General features: G+C 34.0%; 1 non-coding gene across 1 annotated transcript; it reads left to right on the top strand.

Annotated features, from left to right (window-relative positions):
* Window positions 1–242: 242 nt before the first annotated feature.
* Window positions 243–345, top strand: LOC112649589 (U6 spliceosomal RNA). Its single transcript, XR_003129651.1, has one exon. It is a non-coding gene; the product is annotated as a U6 spliceosomal RNA (small nuclear RNA).
* The last annotated feature ends 14860 nt before the right edge of the window (window positions 346–15205 follow it).

Raw genomic sequence — 15205 nt, forward strand, 5'->3', positions numbered from 1 at the left:
TTTCTCTCCTAAAGCAGCAAGAAAAAAAAAAATAAAGAAAGCAGCAAGAATACAAATTCTTTTCAGTTGGACATGAACATTCTCCAGATTAGATCACATATTGGGTCACAAATCAGACCTCACTAACTACTGAGGTAATATCATGCATATTTTTCTACCACAATGCTATGAAATGTAATGTCAACCACGAGAAAAAAAATGGAAAGACTACAAAAAACGGAGGTTAAAGAACATCCTGCTATGTGCTCACTTCAGCAGCACATAAACTAAAATTGGAATGAAGCAAAGAAGATTAGCATGGCACCTGCATAAGGATGGCATGCAAAGAACATCCTGCTAATAAATGAGTGGGCTAACCAGGAAATTAAAAAAAAAATACAAAAAATACATGGGGCAAAGAAAAATGTAAACACTACGGTTCAATCATTTTGGATGCAGCAAAAGTGGTCATAAGAAGGAAGCACAAAGCAAAACAGGCCTACCTCAAGAAGCAAAAAAAGTCTCAAATACACAACCTAACCTTACACCTAAAGGAGATAGAAAAGGAATAGCAAATAAAGCCTAAATCCAGCAGAAGGGAAATAATAAATATTAGAGAAAATAAATGATATAGAAACAAACAAGGAAGCAAAAACCAGTAGACGAGATCAATGAAACTAAGAGCTGGTTCTTTGAAAGAATTAACAAAATTGGCAAACCCCTAGCCAGACTTATCAAAAAGAAAAGAGAAGAATCAAAATAAATAAAATCACCAATTAAAGAGAAGAGTTAATAACCAATACTACAGGAATACAAATAATTTTAAGGGAATATTATGAAAAATTATATGCCAACAAATTGGGCAATTTGGAAGAAAAGATAAATTCCTGGAAACATATAAACTACAAAAACTGAAACAAGAAGAAATAGAAAGTTTAAACAGACCTTAGCCAGCAAAGAAATGGAATCAATAGTAAAATATATATATATATATATATCCCAAGAAACAAAAGTCCAGGGCCAGATGGCTTCCCAGGGGATTCTACCAGATATTTAAGGAAAAGTTAATACATATTCTCAAAATGTTCCAAAAATTAAAATGGAAGGGAAACTCCCAAACTCATTCAATGAAGCCACCATTACCTTGATTCCAAAACCAGACAAAGACCCCACTAGAAAAGAGAATTACAGGCCAATACCCCTGATGAACATGGATGCAAAAATTCTCACAAAATACTAGCAAATTGAATCCAACAGTACATTGAAAAAATTCTTCACCACAATCAATTGGTATTTAATCCTGGGCTGCAAGGGCTGTTCCATATTTACAAATCAGTGTCACACACCACATTAATAAAAGAAAGGATAAGAACCATATGATTATCTCAATAGGTGCAGAAGAAGCATTTGACAAAGTACAGCATCTATTCTTAATTAAAACTCTCAAGAACATAGGTAGAGATGGAACATACCTCAATGTCATAAAGGCCATATATGAAAGACCCACAGCGAATATCATCCTCAATAGTGAACTGAGAGCTTTTCCTCTAAGGTCAGGACAAGACAGAGATGTTCACTCTCACCGTTATGATTTAAGATACTACTGGAATTCCTAGCCTCAGCAATTAGACAAACGGAAAGAAATAAAAGATATCTAAATCAGCAAGGAAGTAGTCCAATTTTCACTTGTCATAGATGACATGATGTAGAAGAGCTGAAAGACTCTATCAAAAAATTACTAGAGCTGAACTGATACACAATTTCAGCAGTCACAGGATACAATATCAATGAACAGATATGTTATATTTCTATACACCAATAATGAAGCAGCAAAAAGAGAAGTCATGTAAACCATCCCATTTACAATTGTAACAAAAACCATAAGATACCTAGGAATCAGCATAACCAAAGAAGGATATGATCTATAATCTTAAAAGTATAGAACACTTATGAAGGAAATTGAAGATGACACAAAGATATGGAAAAATATCCCATGTTCATGGATTGGAAGAATAAATATTGTTAAAATGTTTATACTCTCAAAGCAATATATGCATTTAAATGTATTTAAATGATATTAAATCCCTATCAAAATACCACCAGCATTTTTCAGTGAGCTAGAATAAATGTTATATTAGCTTCAGATGTACAACATAGTGATTCAACTTCTGTATAACTCATGGTATGCTCATCTTGAGTGTAGCTACTATCTGTTAATCATGCAATGCTATTACAATATTATTCACTCTATTCCCTATGCTGTGCCTATTACTCTGATGACTTATTCTCCATAACTGGAAGCTTGCATCTCCCACTTCCCTTCACCCATTTTTTCCTTCTGCCAACCATCCTTTCCTCTGATAACCATCAATTTGTTCTCTGTATTTATAGATCTGACTCAGGTTTTCTTTATTATTATTATTTTTAGATTCCAAATATGAGCAAAATCTTATGATATTTGTCTTTTTCAGTCTTATTACACTGACTTATTTCACTTCGCATAATATCCCCTAGGTCCATCCATTAGATCAGAGTAAATATCCTTTTAATGAATGAATTATATATATATATATAATTATAATTCTATAATGAATGAATTATATATATAATTACAATTCTATAATGAATTGATGGACACAGGTTGTTTCCATATCTTGGCTATTGTAAATAATGGTGCAATAAATATAGGGTTCCATATACCTTTTAAGATTAGTGTTTTTTTTATTTGGGTAAATACTGAGAAGTGGAATTATTGAATCATATGGAATTGCCATTTTTAACTTTTTGAGGAACTTCTATACTGTTTTACACAGTGGCTGTACCAATATAAACTTTCACCAACAGTGCACAACTGTTTCTTTTCTCTACATCCTGAGGAACACTTGTTTCTTCCTGTCTTTTTTATTTTAGCCATAGCATGATTGCCTTTAAATATATACAAATATACATATTTTTAATATTTGTAAATACTATAAATAATTTTATAAGTTTATTTATATATAAATTTATATATACACATTTACTATAATTCATATAGTTATATAAACTTTTTTTTTATGATAGTCACACAGCGAGAGAGAGAGAGAGGCAGAGACACAGGCAGAGGGAGAAGCAGGCTCCATGCACCGGGAGCCCGATGTGGGATTCGATCCCGGGTCTCCAAGATAGCGCCCTGGGCCAAAGGCAGGTGCTAAACCGCTGTGCACCCAGGGATCCTTCATATAGTTATATAATTATTCATTATAAGAAAGAAGGAATTTCTCTTATTTGCAACAACATAGACTTTGAAAGCATTATACAATGTGAAATAAGATAGAGAAGGAAAAATATTACTTATATATGAAATCTAAAAATGCTCAAGTCATGGTAACAGAGAGTACAATGGTAGTTGGCAGGGGCTTGAGAGTGGGGGAAATGTGGAGATGCTGGCCAAAGGGTAAAAATTTCCACTGACAAGATGTAAGCTCTGTGGATTTAATGTGTATTATGGTGATTAGATTTATCAGTACTGACTTACAAAGTTGAGAGTTCCTAAAAAAGTAGATCGTAAATGTTATCACCACAAAAAAAAAGAAATGGTAATTATGTGACATGACTGTGGTATTAACTACCACTACTGTGGTAATCATTTACAATATATAATTATAAAAATATTTTAAGCTCTTATTTAAATCCACTTAGGTAACATACAGTGTAATATTAATTTTAAGGTGTACAATCTAGTGATTCAACACTCCTATACATCACCCAGTATAAGTGCACTCATCACAAGTGCACTCTTTAATCCCCATCACCAATTTAACTCCATCCACCCCCCACCTTAACTCTGGTAACCATCATTTTGTTCTCTATAATTAAGAGTCTGTTTTTTAGTTTGCATCTCTCTTTTTTCCCCTTTGCTTGTTTTTTTATTTCTTAAATTCCACATATAATTGAAAGCATAAGGTATTTGTGTTTCCCTGACTGTATTATTTCACTTAGCATAATACCCTTTAGCTTCATTCAGGCTGTTGCAAATGGCAAGGTTTCATTCTTCTTTGCTGATATATATGTCTTTTATCCATTCATCAATCAATGGACACTTGGGCTCTTTTTTTTTTTTTTTGATATGGTGTAAGAAGATGTTCCAATTTCATCCTTTTTGTAGGTTGCTATCCAGTTTTCCCAACACTTTTCGTTGAAGACTGTCTTTTTGCCATTGGATATTCTTTTCTGCTTTGTCAAAGATTAATTGACCATATAATTTTGGGTTCATTTCTGGATTTTCTCTTCTTTTCCATTGATCTGTGTGTCCATTTTTGTGTCAATAGCAAAATATATCAGTATTTTATACACTTTAAGTTTACACAATGTTATATATCAATTATTTCTACAAAAAGCTGGGAAAATTGTTGTTTTATACTTTTTAAAAAAGATTTTATTTATTTATTCATGAGAGACACATACAGAGAGAGAGAGAGAGAGAGACAGGCAGAGGGAGAAGCAGGCTCCATGCAGGGAGCCCAACATGGGACTTGATCCCAGGAATCCAGGATCACGCCCTGGGCCGAAGGCGGCGCCAAACCGCTGAGCCACCCAGGGATCCCCCATTGTTTTATACTTTTTGAGACACAGTCTTATTCTATATTTATTGATTTCTACATTGATTCAAGTTTTATCCTTATTTTCAATACTATTAGTGAATTGGTGATGATTTACAGAATCTGTAGCTCAAGAAACACGACAGGATATGAAATAAGTGAGTAGACATGGCTTGTAGTAAACTTACTGTTATTTTTAGCTTTTATTATCCATCCATATCAGTCAATGTGTTAAGTAATATTTCTTTTTTTGTTGTTTTTTTTTGTTTTTTAAGTAATATTTCTATTCAAGTTTGCTTCATATAAAGATGACTTACTCAAGACTATGTCCAGATTTACATGCCAAATTGAACTGTTAAAATATTGCTTTCCCTTTTTCTCAATGTTTTCCAAGGTGGAATCATTTTTACTGTGGAAACATAAACTTTTAAACCATAATCCCATTTATATTGGCATAGGCTATTATAGTAAATATATGCTGTATTTTTTAAAACAAAAATCCCCAATGCAAAATTATCCTTTTGTCAAGTTTTATTGCACTCACCAATATTTGTTTTCTATTTTAATTATATATATAATTACATATTATATATATTACATATTATATACATATCATATATAATTACATATTATATATGTAAATACATATAATTACATATTATATATTTTGCATATTTTATGTACTATACATGAATATTACAGTGTATGTATATATATACACTGTAATCTCAAGCAGTCAGGTAAATGATACAAAAACAAAAATTACTTTTAGTGATTATTTTAGTTTTTCAACTAGAAGAAATAAACTGTTCTTTGTTTTCTAAGATTTAGTTAGTTTGAAATAGGTTTTACATTTGGGTAACTTGACTAGGTTATTAATTTTTCCAAAAAGTTGAGAAAAAACCCATTAGTTGTCATGATAAATATATAGGTTCTTTTTTGTTTGAATTTTGAACATTTTTCTACATCATATTGAGGCCTTCCTTTTTTTCTCTCTTTTAAACTACCTACTTTCTTTTTTCTGTTGGGAAGTAGCATGATGCACAAGGTGATTTAACTAGTGAAGGAAATTTTAATACAATGGAAACTAAAAGTAGCACCATTTAAAGTGAGGGGAACTCCATTCTTTTTTAAAGATTTTATTTATTTTTTCATGGGAGACACTTAGAGAGAGATGCAGAGACATAGGCAGAGGGAGAAAGAAGTAGGCTCCTCACAGGAAGCCCGAAGCAGGACTTGATCCTGGACCCCGGGATCACGCCCTGAGCTGAAGGTAGATGCTCAACCTCTGAGCCACTCAGGCTTCCCTAAGGAGAAACTCATTTCAGTTTTAAATATATTAATATTATGATTCACGTGGGGGCTAAATTTACTTTATTCTTTCAAGAAGTCATATCTCCTACAATTTCTGAAATATCTTTCTGATTTTTCTCCTAGCTTACTTTTTTTTTCTTGCTTTTCACATTACCTTGATATACTCAGAATTTCTTTATGTAGTTTACACTGTAGGTTGGCTTGGATAGTTATTCTGGCTCAGTCTTCTGGCCTTCAAACATTAGAATATGTACAAAATTGGTTACATATTTTGTGGGGTCCAGTACAAAATGGGAAATGTAGAGCTTATCTTCAAAACTTATTAAAAATTTGAGGATGGTAACAACAGAGCATTGAACCAAGTACAGGATTGCTCTTACCCTCCTGGATGTGATGCCCATCAAGCCAGTCCAGAACGTTTAAATGATAGTGAGTTTTCCCTTTATTAATTTAACAACTTGAGTTCTGCCTCATGTGTCCAGTATGAATCTTTCAATTTGTTGCACATCTTTAATAGCCCATTTATAAAGATGCCTTAATAACCTGTGGAGAGGGATGCCTGGGTGGCTCAGTGGTTGAGTGTCTGCCTACAGCTCAGGATGTGTGATTGCGGAGTTCCAGGATGGAGTCCTGCATTGGGTTCCCTGCATGGAGCCTGCTTCTCCCTCTGTCTATGTCTCTGCCTCTCTGTTTCTCTCATGAAAAAATAAATAAAATTTTAAAAAAAAGCTGTGGAGGGTTAAAGCAATTTGTGGTAGCACCATATTCTTCAGCATGTATTTACACAAATAACATTAATGTTTTATTTTTCTCATAAGTATTGCTATATGGATCTCAGTAAGTTACAACCAAAGCCTTCCTTTAAGTTTGAAGTAACATTGTATGGTTTCTTTCATACAGGGAATATAAAAAATAGTGAAAGGGGTTAAAGGGGAAAGGAGAGAAAATGAGTGGGAAATATCCGAGAGGGTGACAGAACATGAGAAACTCCTAACTCTGGGAAATGAACAAGGAGTAGTGGAAGGGGAGGTGGGTGGAGGGATGGGGTGACTTGGTGAGAGGCACTGAGGGGGGCACTTGACGGAATGAGCACTGAGTGTTATACTATATGTTGGCAAATCGAACTCCAATAAAAAATATACAAAAAAATAATAATTTTAAATGGTATTACTATAAATAGATCAATTTTAAACCTTAAACAAGCTTTCATAAATACTAATGATCATATAAAGAAAACCATCCCTGTATATAAAAGAAAATAGAAGAAACTCCAAGCTATAACAGAATTAATAAAAATATTTATATTTACCATAAATTAGCACAGTCTAATTAGCTTTTTTGAACCTGTTTCTTCAGATTAAAATGGGAAGACATTTATAATTAATGTGTGTATATATATATATATATGTGTGTGTGTGTGTGTGTGTGTGCATGTGTATACACACACATATGTATAGCAACTAATTACATACATAAAGGAACTCATTGAAGTGTATATATATAGCAACTAATTATATACATAAAAGAACTCATTGAAAATAATATAATAAAACAAGGGTACTTTAACACTTCTCCTGCATAAATGGACAGTACTTCTTAGCAAAATCTCAACAAGGAAACAATGGCTTTGTATGATGTAGTGGACCAGATGGAATAACAGGTATAATGAGAACATTTCATACTAAAGCAGCAAAATACACATTCTTTTCAAGTGTATATGGGACACTCTCCAGAATAAATCACATACTAGGTCACAGATCAGACCTGAAGAAGTACAAAAAAAATTGAGATCATGCCACGCATCTTTTTTTTTAATATTCTACAGAGAAGGGAAGGATAAGGGGAGAGGGAAAGGGAGTCTTAAGCAGACTCAGGATGGAGCCTGACAAGGGGCTCAATCTCACAACTCTGAGATCACCATTTGAGCTGAAACTAAGATTCAAATCTTTAACCAGCTGTGTTACCCAGGCATATTTTCTAATTACAATGCTTTGAAACTTGAAGTTAACCACAAGAGAAAAAAAATAGAAACCACAAATCCATGGAAGTTAAAGAACAGCCTACCAAAGAATGAATAGGAAATCAAGGAAGGTAAAAAAAAAAAAAAAAAAAAAAAAACACATGGAAAGAAACAGCCAACTAAAGAATGAATAGGAAATCAATGAAGGTTTAAAAAAAAACACATGGAAAAAAATGAAAACCAAAACGTGATGGTCAGAACTTTTGGGATGTAACAAAAGCTGTTATAAGAGGGAAGTATGTAACAATATAGGCCTACATCAAGAAACAAGAAAAATCTCAAATAAACAAGCTCACCCTACACCTAAAGAAATTATATAAAGAACAAAAAGTGAAACCTAAACACAGCAGAAGAAAGGGAATAATAAAGATGAGAGCAGAAATAAATTATAGAGAAACTAAAAACAAAACAATAACAAACACATATACACAAATACAAAAAAACAAACAAAAGAAAAAACGCCCCCCCCCCAAAAAAAAGAACACATCAATTAAACCAGGAGCTGGTTCTTTGGACAAGTTAACAAAATTGATAGACCCCTAGCCAGACTTATCAAAAGAAAAAGGACCAAATTAAAATCTCAAATGAAAGGAGGAATAATAAACACTACAGAAATACAAACAACTGTAACAGAATATTATGGGGGCACTTGGGTGGATCAGTCATTTACGTTTCTGACTCAGTGGTTGAGCCTTTAGCTCAGGTGGTGATCCTGGGGTCCTGGGATCAACTCCCACATCAGGCTCCCTGCAGGAAGCCTGCATCTCCCTCTGCCTATGTCTCTGACTCTCCCTCTGTGTCTCTCATGAATAAATGAATTTTAGAAAAGTGTCTGACTTCGTCTCAGGTCATGATCTCAGTGTCCTAGCATCAAGCCCCCATGTCAGGCTCCAGGCTTGTCAGGAAGTTTGCTTGTCCTCCTCTCTCTCACTCTGCCCCTTCACCTGCTGGTGCTCTCTCTCTTTCTCTAAAATAAATGAAATATGTTTTTAAAAAGAGAATATTATGAAAAACTATATGCCAAAAAAGGGGTGTCTTCAAAGAAATGGATAAATTCCTAGAAACATATAAACTACCAAAACTGAAAAAAGAAGAAATAGAAAACTTGAACAGACTGATAACCAGCTAAGACACTGAATTTGTTGTCAAAAATCAAGCAACAAACAAAAGTCCAGGACCAGATGTCTTCCCAGGGGAATTCTACCAAACATTGAAAGAAGACTCAATACATATTCTTCTCAAACTATTAAAAAAATGATCCTCAACAGGGTAAAAACTGAGAGATTTTCTTCTATAGTTGGGAACAAGACAGGGATGTCCAGTCTCTCTATTAATGTTTAACATGGTACTGAGAGTCATAGCCTCAGCAATAAGACAATAAAAAGAAATAAAAGGCATCCAATTGGCCAGGGAGAAGTCAAACATTCGCTGTTTGCAAATGACATGATACTTTCTATATATATAGAACACAAAAGATGCCACAAAAATTGCTAGAATTGATACGCGAATTTAGTAAAGTATCCAGATACAAAATCAATATACAGAAATCTATTCTGTACTCCATTTTTACATCAATATTGAAGCAGCAGAAATATGAATCAAGGAATCAATTCCATTCTCAATTGTACTAAAACACATAAGATACCTAAAAATACACCTAACCAAAGAGGTAAAAGATCTGTATCATGAAAACTATAAAGCACTTATGAAAGAAGTTGAAGAAGACATAAAGAAATGGACGAACATCCCATGCTCATGAATTGGAAGAATAAAAATTGTTATAATATCTATACAACTGGGATGCCTGGGTGGCTCAGAGGTTGAGCGTCTGCCTTCAGCTCAGGGCATGGTCCCAGAGTCCCAGGATCGAGTCCCACATTGGGCTCCCTGCATGGAGTCTGCTTCTCCCTCTGCCTGTGTTTCTGCCTCTCTCTCTGTATGTATCCCATGAATAAATAAATAAAATCATTAAAAAATATATCTATACAACCAAAAGCAACCTAGACATTTAATACAATCCCTATTAAAATACCAACAGCATTTTTCAGGAAGCTAGAACAAACAATCCCAAAATTTGTATGGAAACACAAAAGATCTTGAAAAGCCAAAGCAATCTTGAAAAAGAAAAGCAAAGTTGGCTTATTTCACTCAGCATAAGTCAATCGGAGAAGGACAAACATTATATGGTCTCATTCATTTGGGGAATATAAAAAATAGTGAAAGGGAATAAAGAGGAAAGGAGAAAAATGAGTGGGAAATATCAGAAAGGGATCCAGAACATGAGCGACTCCTAACTCTGGGAAACGAACAAGGGCTGGTAGAAAGGGAGGTGGGCGGGGGGTGGGGGTGACTGGGTGATGGACACTGAGGGGGGAACTTGATGGGATGAGCATTGGGCGTTATTCTATATGTTGGCAAATTGAACACCAATAAAAAATAAATTAAAAAAAAGAAAAGAAAACTTGGGAGCAACACATTTCCAGACTTCAAATTATATTACAAAGTTGCAGTCATCAAGACAGTATGGTAGTGGCACAAAAACAAACACATAGATCAATGGAATATAATAGAAAACTCAGAAATAGACACACAACTATATGGTCAATTAATCTTCAATGAAAGCAGAAAAGAGTATCCAGTGGGGAGGGAGGGAGGGACAAGCTCTTCAACAAATGGTGTTGAGAAAACCAGCCAGCAACATGCAAAAGACTGAAACTGGACTATTTTCTTAAATTATACACACACAAAAATTAGAAATGAATGAAAGATCTAAATATGAGACAGGAAATCATCAAAATCCCGGGTTCCTGTGTGGCTCAGTTGGTTAAACTTCTCATGATCTGGCCATGATCCCGGGGTCCAGGAATCAAGCCCTGAATATGTCTCCCTGCTCAGTGGAGAGCCTGCTTCTCCTTCTCCCCATGCTACTCCCCCTGCTTGAGCTCTCTTTCTATCACATAAATAAATAAAATCTTAAAAAAGAAGTCATCAAAATCCTAGAAGGAGAGCACAAACAGTAATTTCTTGGGGACTTTGGCAGTAGCAGCTTTCAGTTAGATATGTCTCCTAGGGCAAGGGAAACAAAAGCAAAGATAAACTATTGAGACTTTATTAAAATCAAAAGCTTCTGTTCAGCAAAGAAAAAAAATCAACAAAACTAAAAGGCAACCTATGAAATGGGAGAACATATTTGCAAATGTCATATCTGATAAAGGGTTAGAATCCAAAATATATAAAAAGGGGCAACCCAGGTGGCTCAGCGGTTTAGCGCCTGCCTTCCTCCCAGGGCCTGATCCTGGAGACCCAGGATCGAGTCCCACATCAGGCTCCCTGCATGGATCCTGCTTCTCCCTCTGCCTGTGTCTCTGCCTCTCTCTGTGTGTGTGTGTGTTTCATGAATAAATAAATAAAATCCTTAAATATATATATATATATATATATATATATATATATATATGAAGAACATGTTTTTTAAATTATTTTTATTTAAATTCAATTTGCCAACGTATAGTATAACATCCAGTGCTCATCCCATCAAGTGCCCTCCTTAGTGTCCATCACCCAGTTACCCCATTCCCCCACCCACTTCCCCTTCTGCAACTTTTTGTTTCCCAGAGTTAGGAGTCTCTCATGGTTTGTCTCTGTCTCTAATTTTTCCCACTCAGTTTCTCTCCTTGTAAAACTAAACACCTCAAAATCAAACAATCCATTAAACGAGGGTAGAAGACATGAATAGACGCTTTTTTTCTCAAGGAAGACCTACAGATGTCTAACAGACAAATGAAAAGATGCTCAACATCACTTATTATTAGGGAAATACAAATCAAAACTGCAATATCACCTCACATCTGTCAAAATGGCTACAATTAGCAACATAAGAAACAACAGGTGTTGGCAAGAATGTGGAGAAAGGAAAACCCTCTTACCCTCTTGGTGGGAATGCAAACTGGTTTATTCACTCTGGAAAACATTATAGAGATTCCTTAAAAATTGAAAAAAAAAATGAACTACCCTATGACCCAGAAATTGCACTACTAGGTTTTAACCTAATGGATACAAAGATACTGATTTGAAGGGATACATGCACATCGATGTTTATAGCATCATTATCAACAATAGCCAAACTATGGAGAGAACCCAAATTTAGATCAACTGATGAATGGATAAAGAAGATGTATATATAAATGTGTGTATATATATATATATGTATATATATGATATATATCATATATATCATACCATATATCATATATATGATGGAATATGAGTCATAAAAATAAATGAGATCTTGTCATCTGTAGCAGCATGGATGGAGCTAGAGGTTATTATGTTAGGTGAAATAAATAAGTCAGAGGAAGTCAAACACTCATATGTAGGATTTAAGAAACAAAACAGATGAACACAGGGAGGGAAAGGAAAGGAAAACCAAGAAACAGACTCTTAACTATAGAGAACAAAATGATGTAGGCAAGGTGGGTGGGTAGGGGGATTGTAGCGACAAATTAAATAGGTGATGGGTATTGAGAAGGACACTTGTGATGAGCACAGTGTGTTGTATCTAAGTGATGAATCACTAAATCCTACAACTGAAACATACTGCACTGAAATTTAACTTGGTAGAACTTAAAAAAATGGAAAAGGAAAAATAGATAAATCCATTTCTCAATGGAGAAAAAATGTATAACTAAAATATATTTTCTAGGGCAGCCCCGGTGGCCCAGTGGTTTAGCGCTGCCCTCAGCCTGGAGTGTGATCCTGGAGACCAGGGATTGAGTCCCATGTCAGGCTCCCTACATGGAGCCTGCTTTTCTCTCTGCCTCTCTCTCTCTCTCTGTTATGAATAAATAAATAAAATCTTTAAAAAATAAAATAAAATATATTTTCTATTACTAAATATATATATATATATATATATATATTATTTATCAGATATTGTCCTAGTATGGAGTCTTTAAAATATTTTTTTACTGTGGTGCATATAATTGTTCTTTTTATTGACCCAAGTCAACCAACTTCCTTAACATCATCTCGATAATTTAACTTATTACATACAAATATATTGCTATATTTAGTTAAGAAGTTTGACTCTGTCTACAAAAACTTTCAAAATTAATTTAAAACGTAAGATAACGAACTGATTTTGTAAACTTTATGTTGTACCTCTAAATATACAGTTAAATTGTCTGCATGGCTGTATTAGCAACAAGGAAGAATAGTTGACCTATCATTTTAACATGGAAGGATTTTGGATACTTTGTTTCAGAAAATACAGTAGACAGAGCTAATGTGGACACTGATGCATGTTAGAAAAACTGTGTATAAATGTTACATTCAATATGAGAAAAATGTTTAAATAGGTATCTGTGCTAAAATGAAAGGCTATCAGAAGAGTTTCCAGAAAAATCTGTAAGCTAGACAGCCAATTAGTTTTACAATTAGTTTTCTAATTGTATTATATAATTGCCTGGCTTTGGTATTGGAATAATGCTGGCTTCATACAATGAGTTAAGAAGTGTTCCTCCTCTTCAACTTTTTGAGAGACTTTGAGAATAAAGTCTATCAGAAGTTTCCAGAAAAATCTGGTGGACTAGTGATACTTTACAGAAATTAGTTATAGACCTAGGTGATGAGAGGAAATATCCATATGGAGATGAAAAACCTGGTCTTGGATCAAGGTAAAGCAGAGAATTATATTCAAAATAGTATAAAATTGGGACCTTGGAAATACTGGCCCTTCAAGGAAAGGAAATTGGAAAAATTCTGCCCACTGGCTCAAGGAAGCTATAATGAATTGGTTCCTCTACCTAAAATTTCTAGGTGAAAAAAATCATCAATAAAAAGTGATTTTTAAGACTCCAAATGAGCATGTATATTCAATTTTACACTACTTATCTGGTATCTGAATCCTGAGGCCAATAAATGTACATGAAAGGCACACCCATCAGGAATGAAATGGTGAGAATGTGCATCCTGGTCTTTTTCCTGATCTTAGAGGAAAAACTTTCGTTTTTTCACCATTATAAAGTTATCTGTTTATGAAATATATAGCCTTTATTATATTGCAGTTTCATTCAGTTTTTTTTTTCTGTTGGGTGTTTTTATCCTTAAAGGATTTTTTCAAATGTTTTTTCAGCATCAATTGAGATGATAACTTTTTTCCCTTCATTCTGTTAATATGGTATATTAAGTTGAATGATTTTTGGATATTCAACCATTATTGCATTCCAAAAGATAATTATATTTTGCCACGGTGCACAACCTGTTTAATATACTGTTGAATTCAGTTTACTGGTATTTTATTCAAGATTTTTGCATTGGGATGCTGGGTGGCTCAGCTGTTGAGTATCTGCCTGCAGCTCAGGGCATGATCCTGGGATCCAGGATCAAGTCCCATATTGGGTTCCTCGCAGGAAGCCTGCTTCTCCCTCTGCCTGTGTCTCTGCCTCTGTGTGTGTGTGTGTGTCATGTGTGGTATTTGGTATTAAAATAATGCTGGCATCATACAATGAGTTAAGAAGTGTTCCCTCCTCTTCAATTTTTTGAGAGACTTTGAGAATAATTTATTTTAATTCTTTAATGTTTGGTCAAAGTCATCAGTGAAGGTTCCTACCGGAGTGTTTTTGTGGGGGAGGTTTTTTATTCAAATTCCTTAAAAGTTATATAAATTTTTAAATTTTCATTTTTCATAATGATTCAGTCTTGGTAAGTTGTGTATTTCTAGGAATTTGTAAACTTCATGTACATTATCTATTTGATTGACATGTTTATTGATATTTTTCATTGAACTCTCATAATCGCTTTCATTTTTGTGACACTGAAGTAATGTTCTCTTTTCACTTCAGATTTTAGAAATTTGATTCTTCTTTTTCCCTAGTCAAAATAACTGATATAGCTAAAGCCTTATTAAATATGTTACCCTTTTAGAAGAACCATCTTTTGATTTTGCTGACTTTTATATTGATTTTTAAAATTTTTGTATTTTGTTTATCTCTGTTATAATCTTTATTTCCTTCCCTTGCTAGTTACTTAAGGTGTAAAGTTAAGTTGTTGAGTTGCATCTTATCCTTTCCTTTTTTTAAATATAAGTATTTACAAGGTATAAATATCCTTCATAGGATTATTTCTGCTGCATCCCATAAGTTTTGGTACTTTGTGCACTAATTTTCATTTATGCTTCATTTTATGCTTAGATAAATATCTAAGCATAAATCTCCTTTGTGATTCTTTTTTGACACATTGTTATTTAAGAGTGCTTTTTAATTTCCACATAATTGTGAATTTTCCAGGGTATTTCTGCTTTTGATTTAAAGTT

The sequence above is a fragment of the Canis lupus genome, chromosome X (genome assembly GCF_003254725.2).
Source record: "Canis lupus dingo isolate Sandy chromosome X, ASM325472v2, whole genome shotgun sequence".
NCBI classification, from domain to species: Eukaryota; Metazoa; Chordata; class Mammalia; order Carnivora; family Canidae; genus Canis; species Canis lupus.